We start from the raw sequence: 22,615 nt of genomic DNA on the forward strand, positions 1-22,615 counted from the left end.
CCTCCCAATTGAGTAGACTAATGGACTTGTGAAGATTTCTGGCAGGAGGAAGGACTGCTTTTATTTATTTTTTAAATTTTTTAAAATTTATTTAATTTTAGGAGTTTTATATTGCGCTGGCTAGACCCGGAGGTATCAGAGCGCTTTACACGAGGTTCCACAAAATTACAAGATTATATCAGTTCCAATTTACATCAGTTACTAAACAAACAATTACAAGAGCATAGAAAACGAGATAAATGAAGTGAAGAGGGGAAGGGTGAAGGGGTGGGAGGGAGATACGGCAGAAAGACGAAGGAAAGTCTTCCCAAAGTCCGGCCTGGTAGGTGAAGGTTGAGGGGGAAGACCCAAATCCCATCTCCTCTATAGCTATCAGGTAGCTCCATCGGGCTTTGGCCAAATAGCTAGGTCTCAATGGGAAACATTTAAAGAACATGGAGGGCAAAATAAATGGAGCGTAGAGGGGAGGGGACAGGGAAGGTGAGAAAGGGAGGATAGGGGAAGAGACAAGAAGGAGAGTCAAAATGAAGTCGTTCTAAAGGCCGACTGGGTAGGTGACGACCAAGGAGGAGTCCATGGCCCATCTCCCCTATAGCTAAACCAAGTAGCTCCATTGGGCATCAGCCAAAATAGTTCCGTCTCAATACATTGAGAGAGGAGAGAAGGAGAGACATAAATAGAGGGAAGGTGCAGTAAGAGACGACAGGAGAGATGAAAGGAAGTCTGGCTAAAGACCAACTGGGTAGGTGACGTCCAAGGAGGGAATCCTCGACCTGTCTCCCCTATAGCTAAACCAGGTAGCTCCATCGGGCATCAGACAAAATAGCTAGATCTCAAATGACGAGGGAAAATTCACAGGTACACAGGGTGGGTACTAGGGCCAGGACAGGTGAGGGCAGAGGTCAGATGCAGGAAAGTGGAGAGGAGTAGAGCGGGAGGGGTAGGGGATAGGTAGTTCAGTAAAAGTTACATGGTTACAAAGTTACTGGAGCATGGTGATGCATACTCAAACAAGACAAACAAATAGCAATGTTACAAAGGTACATGATACAAGACGAATGTGGCATGGGTGAGGTAAGGGATCAGAGGTAGGGGTAGAGATGGGGAGAACTATGTCCAAGGTCCGGCTGGGTAGTGTACGGCCAATTGGGTGACCCAGAGCACTGCCCCCTGTCTGCGCTGTTGGTCCAGGTAGGTTCCTCAGGCCTTCAAGCTGGGGTTGGGTCCCCTGGTCCGCGCCCTGAGGTGTGCTCGCTATTTATTATGCGCAGTTTGCTCTCCAGCTCGATCCCGTGCCGCTCCATTTCGTCAAGCTGACGCTCAATAGTGTTCAGCTCTCCGTGGATATCTTCCTCTGGGATGTACTGGTCTGCTTGTACCTTTGGCTGTGTTTTCATTGGTGGTGAAGTAACACTCTCACTGCCTTCTTGGGAAGAAGCAGCAGCAGAGGGTACTGTAGGCTTAGGAGGTGGAGGCCGGTGTGGGCTGGACTTCAGACTGCCACATGAGGAACTCCTGCTGCTCTGCGGCGAAGTAGCCAGATCGGCCGGGTGATTAGCCTGCTCACCAGCAGAAAGCCTGGCAGGTGTTGGGTTGAGGAGCTCTTACAGACCGTTTCATTCAGGGAAGGGTCTGAAGAAAGACTTTCTATGCTGAGAGCTGGAGACGGAGTACAGGAGGATGGCTTGAGTGTGAGGTCCGAGAGGCTGGATGGAGGCTGGTATGCCGAGCTAGAGGGGAGGCATTAGGTGCCTTAGGGGCTGCTCGCTTCTTGGCCTTTGGGCTGCTGGTGGGTGTGATACCGTACCAAGGGTGCCTTTGGTTCAGGGAGGTCTCACTGGCCTCTGGCTCATCATCTTCGTCATCATCAAAAGGGTTGTAAGGCTTGGGCTGAAGTGGTGGCTTCCGGACAGAGGTCTGGCCTACCCGGCTTTGCAGTTGTTCTTCGGTAAGTGCCCTTAGAGGAGTCCATCCATGGAGGCTCTTTGTGAGGTTTGCCGTTCTCCACCCTCTCTGATGATATGGGCCTTGACCTTGGCTTCGGGACCGGTGGATCAGACTCCGGCTGAACTCCGTTCGTGACTTGTGAGGAGGCAGAGGGCATCGACTCAGTCGCAGCATCTCCAGGCTGAGTGGATCGTGGCCTTGGAACTGGAATGGTCTGAGGTGTTGCCACAGTACCCCCGGGCCGCCTGGCAGCAGGAATTGGGCGGTTGTCTTAGTCTCCTGACCTGGAATGAACCTCAAGCACTTGTGGCTGTTCAACATCGTATTTGCCACAGGATGAGGCACACACTGAATTCTCAGGGATTGTCAGAGCAGGGATCTCTGTGTTATCACTACTCAGAGAGGCACCAACTGTCCAATTCTGAGGGCTGACAGGCAAGGTGACCTCTGAAGTATCATTGCTTAGATGAGAGGCGCCACTCTGATTCTGAAAGCTTATAGGAATGCAAGGATCAGAACAATCACAACTCAGTTAAACGCCATTGTGGAGCTGAAGCTTCATGGGGAGGGAAGATCCTCCAGAATCTATTTTTAAAGAGATGGTGGCTGAATGTTCCTGAAGAGCAGCAGGCTTGATGGGGAGGGCTGGCTTAGAAGGAATTTGGAGACGTGGCTTTGCTAGTCCTGTTTCATTGACATTCTGTGTCAGGTGTGGCACATCAGATACATCTGTATGAGTGCTATGCTCCACTTCAAGTGCATTGTCATACTGCTCATTCAACTTCACCCATGCATTGGCGCTTAATGCTGTTGCAGCAAGACTGTGAGCCTCATTGACATCACTCTTGCAGTCCATGCTGGCCCCTGGTGGTACAGGCATGCTTCCCGAGACTTCTTTGGATGTGGCTACACAGTCCTCTTGGCCCTTCTTCCCTCGCTCATCACCACTGTCCTGTTCTCCACTAGTTGCACTATCATCCTGGTGACTGACAAGCACACTTGGAGGCATTGTACTGCCACGGCCACGATGATGGGTGCAAACAAAAGTGCCATTTTCTGGCCCAGGCATGTAGGATCCTGGTAAGAGCGTGCCACAGCAGTCTTTGCACCTGAAGCACTGTCGGTGGTACAGGCGTCCCTCCACAAGAAAGCGCTGCACAAGATGCACATGCCGGTGGCAAGAGGCACAAGTGCTGCTTAGCTATGTGCGTGTGACTGGCTCCAACTCCTCTTCTTCCCTCGGTGGCTTGGAGGCTTTCTCATCTATCTTCTTCAAAGACGGCTCAGACAAGGATGCAGGTGCCGATCACTTAACAGCTTGCGGGACTGCTACTCTGGAAGAACTGCTTTTCTGTTGTGCTGCCCTGCTACCTGCTAGCACCTGCCCTGTTGAGGAAGGACTAGACCCATTTCACTTGAACCCAGATTGACTCCAATGGCATGCTGGATTACCCCCATTTCTAGGTTTCAGGGTCATCAAAGACTTCTCATCCACCTACAGCAGAACCTGGACTTTGCTTGCTGCAATTCTTGCCCTCCCAAGTGGTGTCAATCCAGTCGAAAGGCCCTTGGACGTGGGTATTAAGTACTGCAAATGCTAGAATCCACGCATCAATGTTTTTGCACTGATCAAAACCGGTGCACCTCTCTTGAAGCTGCCACATCACCACTGCCACAAGAAAGGAAGTCATTGAATCGATGTCTGTGTGGCGCATTACCTGCCAATTCCCGACGCATGGCCTTCATCCTATGGTTTGACAAAGGCACATCATCGATTTGCACATCTTGATGATGATGCATTACCAAAATCCTGTGCTTTGGGGCCGAAGCATAACCTGTTGCTTTCCACATCTTGCCTCCAACGATGATGCAACTAGGGTAATTTTCAGTGGGCTGAGACTGGTCTCTGTATCCTACCTGCTCTCCATGACAATCGTCCTGAACTTTTAGATTTGTCCGGGTTAACGTGATCAAATAGCCTCGGTTGGCAATTTAAGCTTTTAAAGCTTTCATTTAATCCTTAAAAATTCATTTCTCCAGGTTATACTTATTGGATCTTTGTTGTTTTGGTCTTGTTTTGTTCATAACAATATACACTATTTTTGTAACTTGGTGTGGAATCTTTTTGTGGTGTTTTCACTGTGTTACTGTTTGAAGTGTTGCACAAATTCTTTACATATTGCCTATTAAGTTAAGCCTGATTGATCTATGCCAAGCTACCAGAGGGTGAGCACAGGTTAATTAATAGTGGGTATCTGACTCGCCCTGACTAAGATTGTGGCTCCTGCTTGGACAGTGTGCATACTCTGCCAACGAGAGACCCAATTTCTAAAAATGTTCTTTTACCTTTTAACGATCGTGGATTAGGTCAAAGGCTTAGTCAGATAGGGGTCTGGCCTCTTTAGGAATGCATTGAGGTAAAATCAACCATTTTGGTGACACATGTTGTGACAAATTTTGCTATGCTCAGGCAATTTACATATAGGTAGTGTACTGGGGGTATAATGGTTCAGGGCTCTGTCACCCTATTTACTCTGTCTGATCTTTCCAAAATAGGGCAGATGGTATGTTTGATGTGTGACTGCAGGGGGGTCTCGAACGTCAATCATGTATTCTCTCTTGCCAGCCATACCTCCTGTTACTGGCAAACCATTCCATGACTATGTGCAGGATGTAGTATACTCAACGTGCTGAAAAGTTGGCAGTGCAGTCTTTGTTACTTCCACCAAATGGCGAGGATATGCAGGTCGGTTTGGACTTCTGGGTCATGTGGTATTTAGACCCATGTCAAAGAACCCAGTGCTGCTTCATATCTAACTGCTGTCCCAGGAAGCTGTGATTCATTGTCCGTGTACAGGGCTCCTTGCTCTGCTTGTGGAAGTTCCTCTTTGGCAGCATTATCAAGCTGCATCCTCTTGCTTCCCAGTTACCCATACCAATGCAGTCAGAGCACATGTTCAGCAAGACTCTATCAGAGTCTGCCCTCCCACATTGAGGACTAAGACATGGAATGCATGCATGTTACAGCACCTTAAAGGCATTACTTAAGTTACCGTTTTCTGACAACGCTGGTTATTTCTCTTGTCACCATGCACTTGGAGAGTGTATCTTGTCCGTGACAAACATGCTTAAGAGCGCATACCTTGATTTGTGCAGCACATGCTTGGAGCGCTTCGAGTGATTATTGACTCCTTCTTGGAGCCTTCAACATTTTCACACACACGCATGGAGCGCTAACCTTGGCACTTTCCCACATGCGCATGAAGTACTAACACTGGCACTTGCACACACTCTCACGGAGCGCCTACCTTGGTATTTGCAAATACCTGCATGAAGCACAATCTTGGCATATACACACATTCTCACTGCGCGCTTTCCTTTTCTTTGTTTTCTTCTGGCATATAACGGAGGCTGCACCAGTCCGTTCAAACAGTATATTCAAAAGCATACTATTTTATGATTTCTAAAAAAGCACATGAAGTAAGCAACATAAGAATGAAAGTACTCAGTTATTCCTGAGTATCACTTGTTGGGTTCCAGACTTGGAGATACATATCCTGGCAAGGTTAATATGCTTGCACCATCTCTCTTACTGTTGCGATTATGTGTGAGTAAGAGAACAGTATGTGATCAGATCATATTCACTGTTATATTTTTTTAGGATCCTTCATCCTGGGTGGTCCGAAGACCATTTGCCTAGTTTCTTCAGCCTGTACCTAAAATCCCTTAATTAATGTATTTCTCCTGTTTCAGGTAGACCTGTATTTAAAGGTGTAGTCAAGTATTCTGAGAAGGAAAGACACTTACAAAACATCCAGAAGCTCCTTCCCAGTGTCTTCCGCCTTCTTTTTTGTCCTGTTATTAAACATATGTAAGTGGGACGAAAGGGATGGTGAAGTTGGCTCATATCATTTCTGTAAGGCCGCACCATGGGCGTAAGGTAAGGTTTGCAGTGGCCTGTCAGAGGAGTTCCCTTTATTAGGATTAATATGAAAATTGAGCCAAGTTGATCTTTTTGGGAGAAGGCTGGTTTCTTATTTGCCTATAGCTCCATATGCATATATAGGCTGGTGGGTGGCACCGTGAGCCCATGTTTTGGTGGAAATGTTGCTTGTGGACCTTCTAGGAAGATGTGGTGTATTTGTGAGCCAATGTGTTTTTCCTATAAAGAACCACAATTACTTATTCAGATGCAAATCAATAGAAATGAATTAAGAAGAGGTCAACCAGTTTTGTGTCACCTGTTGTGGCAAATGTTGCTAGGCTCAGGCAATTTACATATATATATTGTGTAGTATGGCGATCACCACCAATGTACGATCAACTGCCAAATCCATGTCAGTCTACTTAAGTATGTACTTCACGTATTAATCTGTGCTTCTCTGTATCTGAATTGTTAAAATCTAATAAACAAATGTAATCCAAACAAATAGTGTAGAGGGGAAGGATCAATATGAAAATTGATGGTCAAGTTGATCTTGATGGGAGAAGTGATGGTTAATTATTCATCTGTATCTCCATAGGAATGCAGTGGCTTGAGGGTGACACTGTGGGCACAGGTGATAACATTGCTTGACTCAGTGTAAGTCCTTATTAAGCCTGTAGAGGGTTGCAGTGTGTTTAAAATATTAGTGATTCAATGTGAATTTTCTATAGGGAAAGTATGACTACTTATTAGGAGATAACTGCTAAGGGAGGCCTTGAGGTCAAGGTGACCATTTTAGTGCCACAAGTTATGATCAGCATAGACAACCTACATTCAGGTACTGTAAAGGGGTGCTCCATTTCTTCAAATTACTATGAATTTTGAGGGTGGCAAACGTCTCCAATGTTTTGGTGGAAAGTTTTCATGTGTCAGACTAAATCATAATAGACCTGATAGTGGTATGCGTTGTACTTGAAAAGCAATATATTCACTCTATGGCAATACACAGTCCGATAAAATGGAGTTAGCTGAATTATTTAAGGTTGTATTTTATATAAAATGTTCCCTGCAAATAAAATGCTGGCCGATTAAGATGCTGGCCAAATAAGATAATAAACTGAAGCCTGCGAATAAGATGCTGGCCGAATAAGAAGCTAACTTCAGCCCCATCTTTTGTACTTTACCTGAGAGGCTACAATTACATCTGTTAAGACACAGTCACAGACATTAAGACTTTAGGGAAAAAGTATGTTCAGTGTGTAAAAATGACGGATGGTAAGTCACCCTAGTTACAGCCTTAGTCTGGAATATATAAATCATGCATATGTGTTTCATGCAGGTGAATGCATATCGTTGGGAACAATGATAATAAGGAGAGTTTTAAAATGGGCTGGGTGCAGGCCAATCTTCCAGAGTATAACAGCAGTAATTTATTCGGAGGAGAAATGCGTAACTCCTTTAAAAATTGAGGCCTCACCGGGACATAGCACCGCCATTTTGAAAATCCCGATGCCGGATCTAAGCCAGCAGAGTCCCACGTTCAGGGGAGAGCTGCACACCAACGTCACTCTTAGTCCTGACAGTGCTTTCCCAGGTTTCACCACCACCGTACTGCCTACCAATACTTTTGATGGTGGATGGCGTTGAATGAGGCAAAAGCAGAGCCGGGAAGTTTCTTTGAGCCGTTGACTATTCGATACAAGAATTACGTGACCCTGTTGGGCTGCGGTTGGTGCAGGAGACGAGACTGAGCAGTGAGCACACACACATCAGAGGGAAAGTTGTCTCTTTGGGTGCCGTTTTGCTCTCTTATCACATTAATTATAGAGGTAAATTAGTTATCGATTTCACAAAGCATTGAAATGTTATGTATTTGTTTCATTCTATTGCTGTTCAGCAAACACCTGCATCTTGGAAGGATTTCTGAAGTTACAGGATGACCCCTGACAAGTGGTACTTTTAGTATGAAAGAATAGATTACTTTCCTGCTCTTAATTCTAATACAAAGATGAAGAGACCCCTTTTAGTTACTGTTGACTACCTATGTATTTAATACATTTATTGTACAATAAAATTAAGTTTTTGATCCATCATAATTAATTCCTTGATCTTTTTATTTTTTATTGTGTGATTTCTTTACAACATGTTTATTATTATTTTACACACACACACACACACAAACACACCCACACACACAAACACACACACACATATACACACACATACATATGTATATATACATATATATGATATTTTCTATATTCAAACAAACTTATTAAAAAATGCATTTATTACATGCTTTAGTTTCTATTTTTTTCTGTAATTTCCTCTTTTCTTTGCTGTTTTCTGTTCATAATAATAATAATGGCATACCTATTATTTTTCTGTGATAATATTTATTCATTATCATTATACACATTTATGCGTAATACAAATTGATTAATTGCATGTATTAAATAATACTTAATATTGCATTTATAATACTTTAAACAATTTATATTTCTGTTTTTAACTTCTTCATTTGCATAAATAGAATTCTTAATTGTATCACAATTTATAACGATTTCATCATATTAAAATTGCAAACTGGAAAATAGAAATTTCATTGCTTTTCTGTTTGAACACCTGATCTAGAATGGGGACAACAATGACAATAAACCTGACCTTTTGAAGCCCTAATGAGTGTTCGGGTGTATGCTGCTGGCACTAGTCAAGGGTGGCGATTTCAGTTCCATTCACCTCCATGCAAGGACTTCTGAGGAGCAAGCGTCCATATGTTTCAAGAATTCCATGGGAAGATCCACTCCGGGGCCATTACCAGCAGCAACATGGCAGTAGGTCATCCCATTGTAATCAGAAGAGACAACTATAATGAGTTGTCTGTTCTATTTTAATAGCCTGATTATAAGATTATGGATTAATTGGGTTGGGGGGAGGTTTCAAGTATTCTGGTCAAGATGAAATAAAGGCACCTGCGCTCCAGGCCCTATTTATTAAAAACAAGCATTTACAATGCAATGGTCTCGGCATTATTAAAGGTAGAGCTATTGGCATTGCTCATGACTTTTTTTTTCTAAATCATAAATAAATAGCATTGTCATTACATTGCCAATAGCTTAATTGTTAAATAAATGGCATTGTCATTTAAAATGCTAATAGCTTAATCGCTTGAAAATGCATGACCTATTGCATTTACACCCACACAGAGCCACACACACACACAGAGCCACCCACACAGAGTCATTCACATAGAGCAACACACACACAGCCACCTACACAGAGCCACCCTCACACACACAGAGCCACCTACACACAGCCACCCTCACACACACAGAGCCACCCACACATAAAGCCACCGACAAAAAACGCTATCCACACAGAGCCCCACACACACACAGCCCCACACACACAGAGCCCCACAAACACACACAGCCCCACAGACACACACACAGAGCCCCACACACACACACAGAGCCCCACAAACACACAGAGCTCCACACACACACAGAGCCCCCCCACACACAGAGCCCCCCCCCACACACACACAGAGCCCCCCCCACACACACACAGAGCCCCCCCACACACACAGAGCCCCCCCCACACACAGAGAGTGCAAAGCAGTCCTCGACCTAAAAAGGACACAAAATTCAACCAGAGAGAATAGACCAAATCTCAACCATTCAGTCCTTAGAAACACCAAAAAAGTGAATCGCGGAATCAAAGGAGGAGGCTGAACATCTAAGAAGACTTTGCAGTGTCACAAACAGTGATCATAGTCATAAAAAATATACATCAATCCGCAGTCCTCATTAATGTTGAAAATATATACATTGGATTAAGAGGCTTAAAATTCTCTTCCGATTGCTGTTAATGCAAGCCTAAAGAGCAAAGCACATTTACACTGATTTCAAATCGCCAGGTCCATTACGATGCTGCGATTCCACCACAAGTGTGGAGTGCCCAAGAACCAACCCCTACATTGCATTCATGGCTAACTGCACAGAAAATGTGAACTGACAACTTATTTAAATGTTATTCTTTGAAGCCACTGGAGAGCAGATACAATATAAGGAATATCAGGCATGGGCAACTAAGTAATTGATACAAAAAATGTAAATACCCCAAAAACAATAAATGACAAACTATTTCCTTACCCAGAAATGATCCTAGTGCGTGGCCGCGTTGATGTTAATTTGACTACGGTCACGTGTCCAACCTTCAGCCTTTTCTGGAGTTTTTTAGCCAGCAGAGCTCGGCATTCTGGGACTCGTAGTTTAGAGTGTCCCCTTCATAAGCGTGGGCTTGAGTCTCAGCACTTTGGTTCAGGACTGAGTGCTGGTGTGAGACCTGACAAGCGGCAGCACAGTGTGACTGACTGCTCTCCAGCCCTGAAAGCCTTGATCATAATACCGAAGGGGTCAGGGCTGGGTCACCGCCAGCTGTTCTCAGAGGCTCCAGGCCGCAGGTGCTCCAATGTTTAGAGGAAGGGATGCGGTCACTGATAGAGTAAAACAACTCATTTTTAAGGCACAGATGAAGAGCATGAATAGTGCGATATAACGTGTGTTTTTATAGCGCTAAATACAGCACGCTTACCCTTTCTAAGCGCTCTAAATAACAGGAATTAATATTTCCTATGGCCCTCGAGATTCACAGCAAACCTATCAAACAAGAGAAACTATGAAGGGGGGTTTAAAATAGAGCAGAAAGGAGGCAGCAGGTGATGAGTTAGTAGTGCAGAGCCCCCCCCACACACACACACACACAGAGCCCCTCCCACACACACACAGAGCCCCCCCCACACACACACAGACTGTGACGCAGTCCTCGACCTAAAAAGGACACAAAATTCGACCAGAGAGAATAGACCAAATCTCAACCATTCAGTCCTTAGAAACACCAAAAAAGTGAATCGTAGAATCAAAGGAGGAGGCTGAATGTCTAAGAAGACTTTGCAGTGTCACAAACAGTGATCATAGCCATAAAAAATATACATCAATCCGCAGTCCTCATTAATGTTGAAAATATATACATTGGATTAAGAGGCTTAAAATTCTCTTCCGATTGCTGTTAATGCAAGCCTAAAGAGCAAAGCACATTTACACTGATTTTAAATCGCCAGGTCCATTGCGATGCTGCAATTCCACCACAAGTGTGGAGTGCCCAAGAACCAACCCCTACATTGCATTCATGGCTAACTGCACAGAAAATGTGAACTGACAACTTATTTAAATGTTATTCTTTGAAGCCACTGGAGAGCAGATACAATATAAGGAATATCAGGCATGGGCAACTAAGTAATTGATACCAAAAAAATGTAAATACCCCAAAAACAGTCAATGACAAACTATTTCCGTACCCAGAGATGATCCTAGTGCGTGGCTGCGTCGATGTTAATTTGTCTACGGTCATGTGTCCAACCTTCAGCCTTTTCTGGAGTTTTTTTTAGCCAGCAGAGCTCGGCATTCTGGGACTCGTAGTTTAGAGTGTCCCCTTCATAAGCATGGGCTCGAGTCTCAGCGCTTTGGTTCAGGACTGAGTGCTGGTCTGAGACCTGACAAGCGGCAGCACAGTGTGACTGACTGCTCTCCATCCCTGAAAGCCTTGCACATAATACCGAAGGGGTCAGGGCCGGGTCACCGCCAGCTGTTCTCAGAGGCTCCAGGCCGCAGGAGCCCCAATGTTTAGAGGAAGGGATGCGGTCACTGATAGAGTAAAACAACTCATTTCTAAGGCACAGATGAAAAGCATGAATAGTGCGACATAACGTGTGTTTTTATAGCGCTAAATACAGCACGCTTACCCCTTCTAAGCGCTCTAAATAACAGGTATTAATATTTCCTATGGCCCTCGAGATTCACAGCAAACCTATCAAACAAGAGAAACTATGAGGGGGGGGGAGTTAAAATAGAGCAGAAAGGAGGCAGCAGGTGAAGAGTTAGTAGTGCGCCACAAACTATGGGGGCAGCAGAGAAGAGTGAACACGAGATTGAGGAGGAGGGAAGCGTAGAACAAAGAGCTGAGCAGAAACCTCTGTTTGGTCGGTGGGGGTTAAGGAGGGGGGCAGTCGCATGTGTGCCAAACTTGGCAAGATAAAGGGGGTGATGCCAGCAAGAAACTGGAAGCTCATATTGATGAAACAACACAAATGTGGGGGCAGGAAGGGAAGCGAGTGAGCCGAGATTAGCCAAAGAGAAGTGAGAGCAGCTGGGATTGCCGGCATCTCGAGCCCAGACTGGAGGGAAGAGCAGCAGTAAGGGTGAGAGGAGGAAGAACCGAACCGGGACTTTTGAGGATTGCAGCAAGAAAAGAGGGGACTTGCAGATCACAGACCCCAAGAGAGACCAGACACTACCAACCAGATAACTCCACATTGTCCCCAACTCCCTCACGCTCAGCATCCATTGCTGACGTACGTTGCCCAAGGTGGAAACCCTTCTGAAAACACCAAACTGCATCAAGTATTGGCAAAGACAACAGGTCTCTAATGTGCTCAGACGCCTAGAAGGGGGGCCCTAGAGCTCGAGATCGACAGCATCAAGGCTCTGGGGTCGATCATGGATGGGACAGAGTTTTGGGGTTGCAGGACTGACAACAACAACAAAAAAACCAAGGGATAGTTACCTCACGCTGCTCTCCTGGTTTTACCGAGGAGTAAAATGGCGGCCGCAACTCCGAAAATTTTGGATCTGGGGGCGTGTTTTGCCGTTTTGAGTGACGAGTGACGTCACAGTCGAAAGAACGCAAAAAACACTCCCCCGAATCCGAAAGAGACGGGGCTTTATTGGAGTGACGCCTGTCTCCTCCAATGGCTGGCCTCCGTTTAGGAAGCCAGCCAATGGAGGAGAGAGGAGGAGAGAGGCGGGTCAAGCCCCCATACTCCAAATCAATAAATCTCCTCCCGGAAACTGCGCAAGCGCAGCCTTTCGGTCCTCGACCTAACAAGAAGAGGTGAAACAGAGAATGTTTAGAATAGCTACATTTTTCTTACAATTTGGCAACTGTCACAAGGCAATTCACAAGCCATAGAACTTCAAGAAGTATTCTGTTCAGATGTTTTGCTCATGTTTTGTCCACACTTCAGATATGCACAACTGAGAGAATGGCCTGGGGCTGTTCTGCACAAGTGTCGAATTTAAATTCAGGCCAGACTAGAGCTTCATGGTCTATACCTTACTATCAATTGTGGTGACTCTTGATCATAGTGTTTTCCTTGTTGGCCACTACAACGTATCTTTCAACAGATACTATGCAGGGCCCTCAGTACTGCTACCAGTTCACTCCAAGTCGAGGACCTGTGATTTTCCATCTCCCTTGCTGCCAACATTGCTCCCTATACTTCTATAGGTATCGCCCAGTGGCATGAGAGGCATGAGGGCATTTGACCTTCTATGCATGGAGCTAATGGTCATAATAGCATGCATGGCTGTGCAGATCCCCACTGACACCGGAAACCATTGACTCAGAGGGGCATATGTACAAGCCCGTTTCGCCATTGGAGCGTCACTTTATTTGACAATCCTGTGGCCTATGCGCCATGTCCCATATTTACAACGTGGCTCTAAGCCACTTAACATGGCTTAACACCACCTTGAAAATATGCCCCTTTTCGCTACAGTCCTCTGTAGCCAAACAGCATGCAATGGGTGTTGAAGTGGGTGTTCCACTGCAACACCCACTGCTTTTTGATGCTGCCTCAGATTTATAAGGCTGAGGCAGCACCAAAAAATTAACACTATTGAAGACCTGGTCTTAGAATGGTGATACGAGGAGAAATTATTAATTTCTCCTCGTATTTTGCTGTTTCTGTGTATGCTGACTTCTGTAGCACACATAGAAAGAGCAAGTTGCCATTGTTGATTGTGTAAGTGCAGCAAGGTTTACCTTGCTGCACATAAACAGTCACCGCTACAGCGCAGGCACTCTTGCAACATGTATCATACAGGGGAGTGATTCAGTTGTGGATTTAGGAGGCTGGAATCAGTGCATAATTAATCTTAGAAGGGTGCCTCCAAGACCATCAATCAAATCTTTCTTTAGTTGAAGAAACCAAAAAATTATTCCTTCATGTCTATGATTTGACCTGTTATTATTAATGTTTTCAGCAAATATGTAGACCCAGGTGTATCATGCCAAGGTGTATTGTTCTGATAAATCTGAATAGAATGAGTCAGTGTTCTTCTCTCTTCAATTTTTACTTTTTTCTTTGCTTCCTTGTATAAAATAACTGTTTACAAGGCAACATTGACATATAGTGTTTCCATTCACAAATACAATGAATGGGGGCAAAACTTGTGTGAACTAAAAACATTACATGACATCATATGTGAGGTATATGCAAAGAATTAATCAAAGAGTATACAGAAAACACATAAAATGACATATCTATTGTCGTATTGATGGGATATTTCCCACTTCTGTCCTCTGATCTGTAATGTTAGATAGCACTGCTTGGCCTATTGCAGTTGGGGCTCAGAGCACAGATTTGTAACAGGATGAAATCCTAAATTCCATCTCCCATAGTGCACAATTTTATGCGCAAAATGAAAACAATGATAGCTCTTGGCCCTGTTTGGCGCTAGGCAGCCTTTTTTGCACCAGCGCTAGGGGACACTCAGGGGTGCGCCGTATTCTGGTGAATAAAAAATGTCGGAGCGCGGCATTGCCAAAATTGCTGTAGCACTGCACTTCAAAAAATTTTCGTGAATATTCCCCATAATTTGTTAAAACCAAGTTCCAGTTTTGTAGTACTTGAGAAACCAGGAGGCCCAAGTTCAGTCTGGCCCCTGATATCAGACAGTTGAGAGAGGCCTGCAGGGTAAGTGCAATACACCCAGTTTCATTGGTGACTGAGAGGCTTCTCTTCCCATGCCTGAAGCCCCAATAAAAAAAAGGCAAAGTTGTTTCTCAGTCGGGCTAATTTTGCTTCTTATCGGAAGATTGCTTAAGTAAAGTCCTCAACGAGCTCCTCAAAGAATTCTAGATGATTGGATGGGCTGAGATTTCATTTGCACAGATTCAATAACGGCCATAATTGAACAGAAGTTGACATATCGCTATCAAGTTTGTACCCATCCTCAAGAAGGCGGTAGCATGTATGACCCAGTAATACATATATGACTGAAGAAGTATCCCTTTTGTTGTCAGAATTCTAGCTTGTGATCGTAATAACTTGGCGCAGATACATAGAGATCACTTCAACCTTAACAAACAAACTTTGAATTCCATGTGCATGTCTAGAATTCAATATCTAAAAACCTAGATGTACTTGTCGTCAAGGACAAATTGGTGCATAATTTTAAGTTCTATGAAAGCAAGAGCCCTTCCAGACTGATGGTCAAAATGGTTCTCTGTAGTGTTTGCATTTGAAAATGTTGTGAATGAATAAAGCGGCTGAGTCCCTTCAATTTTTTGATGAGCCAATACTCACCCAGCATTTTCATAACTAAAACCACCTTTAAGTGCACACACTAACCTATCATTTTTCTTGGCACTTACCACAGCATTTTTATGACATACTTTCAGAATCTCATCTGAGACTGCTAGTTGTGCCAGAGGTCAGCAGATTATATGTGGCAATGATACCTGAATAGAGTGAATGAAACATCTTCTAATTGTATGGAATATAATTTTCGGAAGATGTTAAGTACTCATACGCTTGACAATGCGTTTTACTGAGCCCACCGGGAAATGTAGATCCTTCTCACCAGTCAACACAGAGTTGTCAGACACACATAGGAAAACTGCTACTGGGTCTTTAGAGGGAGACCCCCTCATTTTATTAATTTGTTCGAATTCGGTTGCATTGTATGAAGTAACTGTTGTCTGCTGAGTCCATATGGGTTCATGCTGGACGTGCTGAGGGAAATCTAGCTCCCTTCAGCCCGGGGTTACAGATTAATCATGAATTGTGGCACAGCAAACTTCTCCTGGCCTTTTACACTGCATGGTGTCTGGATGCAATTTTCGAGTCAAGCTCTCTGTGCATCTCCAATTAGTGCCAAGATGATCATCTTTTGAATGCAGCCCCAGGGGGAGGCACGTAATGCAAGAGTAGCCAGCAAATTGGTTTTGTATGCATTTAACCTTTCGTTGAGGGTCAGGACCATCTTCCTCCTTCTGTTCCGGTGATGGTCAATAGGAGACTGAGGCCGATGAAGGCTGAAGGCCTTTCCCCAAAGAGCAAAACGCTGACTCAGGAGAGCCATGTGTATACAGGGCTCGCCCAAGAATTCATTCTTGATCTGTAATTCCTCAGACAAGGATTTTAGTAAGGTATCAAGCTTCAATTCCAAAAATGGAGAGGTGTCTTTTTCATCCTATCTGCATCCTTTACCTCTTTCACCATTCCTGATTAAAAGTGAGCATGAGGTCTTTTTCATTTATTCCGATTATCTTTCCATTCTACTGAAACCTTAGCCGATGTGACCCGCAACTGCAAAACACCACCACAAAAGCACCTATGTCACAGCAGCCAAGAGAAAAAATATGTGGACATGCTTGAGGCCCAAGGATGACAAGTATCTGTGACCCAGACATTTTCTAGGTGCTCCAGAAGCAGGATCGCTGATGCCACAGCTTGTCCTGTGGCTGACATCTTACATTGGGAAGATCTTACCCTTGTAGGAGCTTGAAGTAATTCTACTTCATAAAAACACAAGACCTCTAGTTTACTGTGTCCTCTCACCCCACCCATTTATCAGGAAGCCCAAGCCATAACAGACAGCCACAAAGAGAGTATTTCCATTTGAGAGAAGACCCCATGAGTTGCCCAGAGCTCTGGCACATGTTTGTGAAGCTAGAACCTCAAGAACTTCACAATGTTATCAACTATGGTCAATTTTGCTCAGATAGCCACACAGAAAAGCAGTGGCTGGTGGTGTTTTGCATAGACGCAGATATAAGGCAATTTGGAAAATACAACCTATTATATGTTTAGTCAACGACTTTTGGGTTGAGTTAGTCTCAAGGTTGCGCAAGAGGTTATATCTTCCAGCGAAGACCTTTTGAGCTGTGCTGTTTTATGTTATGTCTCCTATAGAACCAACATAATACAAATAGAACAGTATTGCAGTGTGCCAGTGGTAAATAAAGTAATGCATTCCGCAAGGTCTGGGGACTGAAACTGGAATGGGAATGTGATGTAACAGGTTAATTTGAGGGTCAAAGATAGCTAGCTTGAAAGGCGAGGGGTGTAATAGGCTGTAATAGCATTGCACGCATCGGATCTGTGGCCATAATTCTGCTCAGCGTGCCTGAAACTACTCTGCCGCCTTCGAAAGCTTAACCTCAGCAATAATGAGAAGCAGTGTGTCCAAAACACTCTGGGATAGCTGAGTTGTAAGGCCGCCGAGGCTCTTCATATGCTTGTGGTTAAGAAACTTTGAGCCATAAAGGGAACTGCTTGGTTCTGGCATCCGTGCAACCACTATTGTGTAAGATTACAAAGAGAATTAAAAAGGAAAGAACAGGATGTTTTGAATAGCAAATTCCAGTTCATTACTTACAGTTATAGCTTCAGATTTCATGTATTTCAGCTGCAGGTGCCAAACGTCGAGCATCGCTGACAGAGCATTGTTGGAGCTTACGAGATCACTGGATGCTGGATTGTGTTGCACTTTTTAATAGCGCCATAAACACGTGTTTACTCTCGAGCGCAATATTTCCTTTGACAAATGCCTACTTGGATTTCAGTATGTAAATAAGTACAAATGTAATTAAAGCTCTGCTAGCTGTAGAAGAGATAACAGTAAGAGTACAATGGCACTTCCCTTGCAACTCCAATTTGACAGTTTCACATCCTCTAAACAAATATCAATCCATCAAAATGACGGAGAGGTTGAGGCATACCCTCTGGTGACTCTTATGGCTCATTACGCTCCGCCATTTTGTGGACATGAACGTCAAGCACAAGCCCCATCAGTCCTATGTTTATGAGATATGGCTTTACTTACAGATCACTGGGCACAGGATTCCTGGGATAAGGCGTACAATTCTGTGAAACTTTGGGAAGCAATGTGATTGCCTGAAACTAAATTGGACCAAGATGGTGATGACTTTTTAACTGTATTTTATTTTGGGTGCTTGTGAAGCCAAGTCAACAAAGCTTTATTTCGATATGTGTGATATCATAAAAGCACATTTACAATTAAAAACACAGTTCATTAACAGTACATTTAAAAGAAATTACATACAAAAGCCTTCTATGTTACAATAAATAATTAAAAATGTATTAAACTTTGACAGCTTGTGGATATATATATATATATATATATATATATATATATATATATATATATATATATATATATATATATATATATATATATACAGATGGTCTCAACGCTGTACAGTATTACCTAAACCAACGCAACCTTATGTACAAGAACCATAATGAAATGCTTATTTCTATGATTAGGTTGTGTTTAATGAATAATTACTTCTTATTTAATAAGGAGATCTACCAGCAGTTGAGAGGAGTTGCTATGGGGTCATGCTTCTCTCCTACCTATGCATGCCTCCATGTGGGGTGGTGGGAGGAGCATGTCCTCAGGCATCTCCCTGAGTTCGTCAATAACATCGTCCATTATTGGAGATTTATTGAAGACATTTGCATGATTTGGAGGGGGGATGAGGAGTCTGCCACTAACTTTGTTAAAATCATCAACAACAATAATTTGAACCTTTCGTTCACTAGCCAGATCAGTAAAACCAATATCCAATTTTTGGATGTTAATATTTACATCCTAAACAATACCTTAGCCACCAGACTCCACAGAAAAAATACGGCGGGCAACTCAATTCTGCACGCCTCCAGTGTGCACCCCAAACACCTAATAAAAAGTATTCCTTATGGGGAATTCATACGGATGCGCAGAATCTGCAGTTTGGAGTCTGATCTGAATAGCTGCCAGGAAGAGGCAATTCAGAGGTTTTTAAAGCGTGGTTATTTGATGGATGACCTTCTGACAGCTAGAGATAAGGCCAACAGTGTCAGCCGAGAGGACTTTGTGGGAGAAGGTTCTGAGATTGCGAACGAAGAGGCAGATAATCCCCCTAAACATGACATCAATACGGTTAGTTTAATCACTACCTTCAATACTGAGGAGAAAAAAATAAGGGGCATCCTCAAGAAACATTGGCCCATTCTCCACACAGACATTAACCTGTCACCTTTACTGCCCACTGAACCCTCCATTATATTCAGGAGAGGACCATCGATGAGAGATTGCCTAGTAAGAACTAGCCCAGAGGTGAGCGATAGCAAGGTTAAGATTTCCAACAAAAAGGGCTTTCATAAATGCATTTCGTGCAGAGCGTGCAAGTTCGGGGTGAACACAGTGGAATATCAATCTCCATTTAACCCCATGCCTACACCCATTAGAGATCTGTATACATGTCGTACAGACTTTGCTGTATATGTATTGGAGTGTACGTGCAAACTCAAATATGTGGGAAGTACCAAGTTACAGGTATTTAACCGCATATTGCAACATCTCAGGGCAATAGTTAACTCTGATACTAACTATCCTGTTGCCCGTCATTTCGAACTTGTACATGCCAAAAACTTGAACCATCTTACCTACTTTGTTATTGACTCCGTCCCCAAAAACATCCGAGGGGGGGATCGTGAAAAAACTCTGAGACAATTAGAGAGCAAGTACATTGTTCTCTTAAATACCAGAATACCTAATGGGCTCAACAGGGGGGAAGATTTACAAGTCTTTCTGTAATATTATTGTCTAAACCCTATGTAGCAACCTCTAATTTAGCATCCTGTGTAGATACCTTTTTTCCACTGAAGTGTGTAAACTCTGTTCTTTTATTGTTTTTCCATTTTTTCGGCTATGTATAGCACTGATAATATGAGCCCATAGCTACCAACAACTTAAAACCATTTGCAATCTATTTTGTTTTAAGGCAATGGTCTTGGATTAATTATACTACATTTAGTCACTATGGCTATATTGAACATTTAGCATCAGCAGCTATGCCTGATTGTTTTTAACTGTGGTGGGTTTTATAACACTGGCGCAGGTACATTGAGTTACATGACATCTTTTGGTATGATTTCCTTTTATCATAGCATACATGTACTAACTGCGAGAACTTTATGCACTTTTTGGCACTTGAGCACTGTTTTTTGATAACATCGATGGGGGTCTTGTCTCATGTTTCATGGACATGTCATATTAATTTTGCACATATGTTTTGACTTGTACAGCATGAAGATTGAATATTAATTAACTCATTAGGCAATGTTTGTATATATCTTGAAATTAATTTTGCTTGATATTGCACTAGCACTTTATTCAGCTCTTAGATTTATCTGAATATCGATTGTCTTTTTGAGCTTGTATTTTGTACATATGTGCAATGAAGTATTTCTTCCATGTCCTTTACCCCTTAAATCCGTTGTTATCGTTTCTACCTCTATGTTTGACACAGTATTTAAACACCCCCATTGGTATTTTGAGGCCATGTGATCAAGGCCGTTTTGTGACGGCCGAAACGCGTCATGCCGATGACGAGGGAAGAATAAAGCCACATCTTTGAAAATCTAACCTTGGTGTTTTGGAGATCTGTTCCGTGGTGATGTGAGGAGACGCATTGCAGGACTTTTGTTTCTATATATATATATATATATATATATATATATATATATATATATATATATATATATATATATATATATATAGAAAGGATGTTTTGCTTATACTTAATTCATCAAATAGCCTTCAGCCTAATCAGCCAAGCCCAACTTAGAAATCTGGCCACCCCACACACTAAGGTTGTGCTAGCATCAGCCTTAAGTATTCTAAGTGCAACAGAGTGGTCCCTGGTTCCAAGCAACAGGCACACAGGTTTGAGCCATTTCTGTCTAGGTTTTGTATAGGCTGGGCATACAAAAAACACATGAGCAATGTTTTCAATAACACCTTCACAGATTGGACAATCAACGGGAGATTGATGCAGTGGCTTCCACTTGCTAGTACGGTCGCCAAGAGGAAGAGTGCCCATCCTGAACTGGATAAAAAGGGATCTATCTCTAGGCTTCGTAATAGAATCTAGATAGGGCTCCAGGCGAGGCTTAGGCTTGTGCTGACGGAATGCCTCAGTCAGCCTACCTTGATTTGGGTCCCTCTGCTCTTGATCATCGACCCATGCCCAATAGGCTCACTTAGTTTCTGCCTTAGATAGCAATGCCCCAGACTCCCAAGCAGTTATAAGGCCCGTTGCCAGTAAAAGCTTCTTTATATTAGCTAACCAACTAATTTTGTGGGCTCCTTGAAGGTTCATGACCTCTCTTAGGCCATCGGCGTACCTTGAGAGCTCCGGGGTACGCCATAGCCGGCCCAGTATAAAAGAGGGTGCAGAGTGGTTAGGTCCTTGATGGAACGGCGACCCAGATCACTCAAGAGTGGCTTGGTTGGGGTACCCCTCTGGAGCGATACAAGCTCCCTAAAGAACTTGTTCTCTGTGAAAACTAGGGCATCAACACAATCGAAGCCCCAAAGCTCGGCACCATAGAGGGCGCAACCTACAGCTTTTGCAGCATAAATATCCAGGGCAGGAGCAATGGGCTTGGAAGTGAAGGCACGGTGTTCCCTCCCCAGTACTCCAACTACCCTCTTATGGTTTAGCGCCATTTTATCAATATGTGGCTGCCATTTAAATTTGTCGGAAATTCTAATCCCCAAGTAGTTAAACTCTTTTACACGTTCCAGAGACACCCCGTCAAGAGACAAGGTAGATCTAGACGATCTACTCGGGTTAAAGTAAAGAAGCTTGCTTTTAGAAGTATTTATGACAAGGCCCCTCAGCTTACAAAACAAACAGAAGCGGTCCAACAGCTTCTGCAATCCTGCGGGAGTTTTTGATACTAGCAACGTTTCATCTGCAAAGAGTAATGCGGGGACTTTATCACCCGCCAGGACCGGGGCATCAGCATTGATTTCGAGCGTGAAGAGTGTAGGGGCCAGTACGCAACCCTAGCATACCCCTCTGTTCACAGGGATTTTATCCGTTTTCTGCTCCTGTGATCCCCATCTAATACGGGCATAATTTCCATCGTGCAATCGAGCCAAGAGGTTCAGGATGGGCGAAGGAATCCCCATCTCCTCCAGGACCAGCCATAGGCGGTCTCGAGGACCAAGTCAAAGGTGGTCTTCAGGTCAATAAATGCCAAATAAAGACCGCCTGTGCCAATGGTAACCACCTTCCAGTGTAGGAGTACCAACCCAAATGCCTGGTCTATCGTGCTTGTGCAAGCCCAAAGCCCACCTGAAAAGGTGATATAATGTTATTTTCATCCGCCCACAAGAGAATCCTCTCCAAGAGTACCCTGCCAACCAATTTCTGCCCAGCATCTATAAGACTTATTGGGCGGTAGTTGGCAGGGTCCCCCCTGGGGGCCTTCTTATATATAGGGATTACTTCGGCCCCCTTCCAAGAGTTCGGGACCGGTGAGCCTTCCAACAAGGCATTTGTAAGAATTACAAAGTAGGAGGCCCAACCTTCGGTGTTAGCTTTAAAGAGGTCACCCGGTACACCATCCTTTCCCGGGGCCTTAGCGGGTACAATCTTGGTTAATGCAGCCAGCACCTCTTTCTTGTCTACTCTAGTGAATGGAGCCTGAGCAGAATCAGTAGCCATGGCACCATGAAAGGGCCCTGGAGTACCCGACTGCTCATCTCCCCCGTACCGTTTCCTAAAATGCTCAAACCACTCCCTATCCATTAT

At 43.8% G+C, this 22,615-nt stretch overlaps 1 pseudogene; it reads right to left on the bottom strand.

Annotated features, from left to right (window-relative positions):
• Window positions 1–1,208: 1,208 nt before the first annotated feature.
• On the bottom strand, window positions 1,209–18,459 carry LOC147724143 (MICAL-like protein 1; annotated as a pseudogene).
• Between the last annotated feature and the right edge of the window lie 4,156 nt (window positions 18,460–22,615).

Source organism: Lissotriton vulgaris, chromosome 4_1, assembly GCF_964263255.1.
Source record: "Lissotriton vulgaris chromosome 4_1, aLisVul1.2, whole genome shotgun sequence".
NCBI lineage: Eukaryota > Metazoa > Chordata > Amphibia > Caudata > Salamandridae > Lissotriton > Lissotriton vulgaris.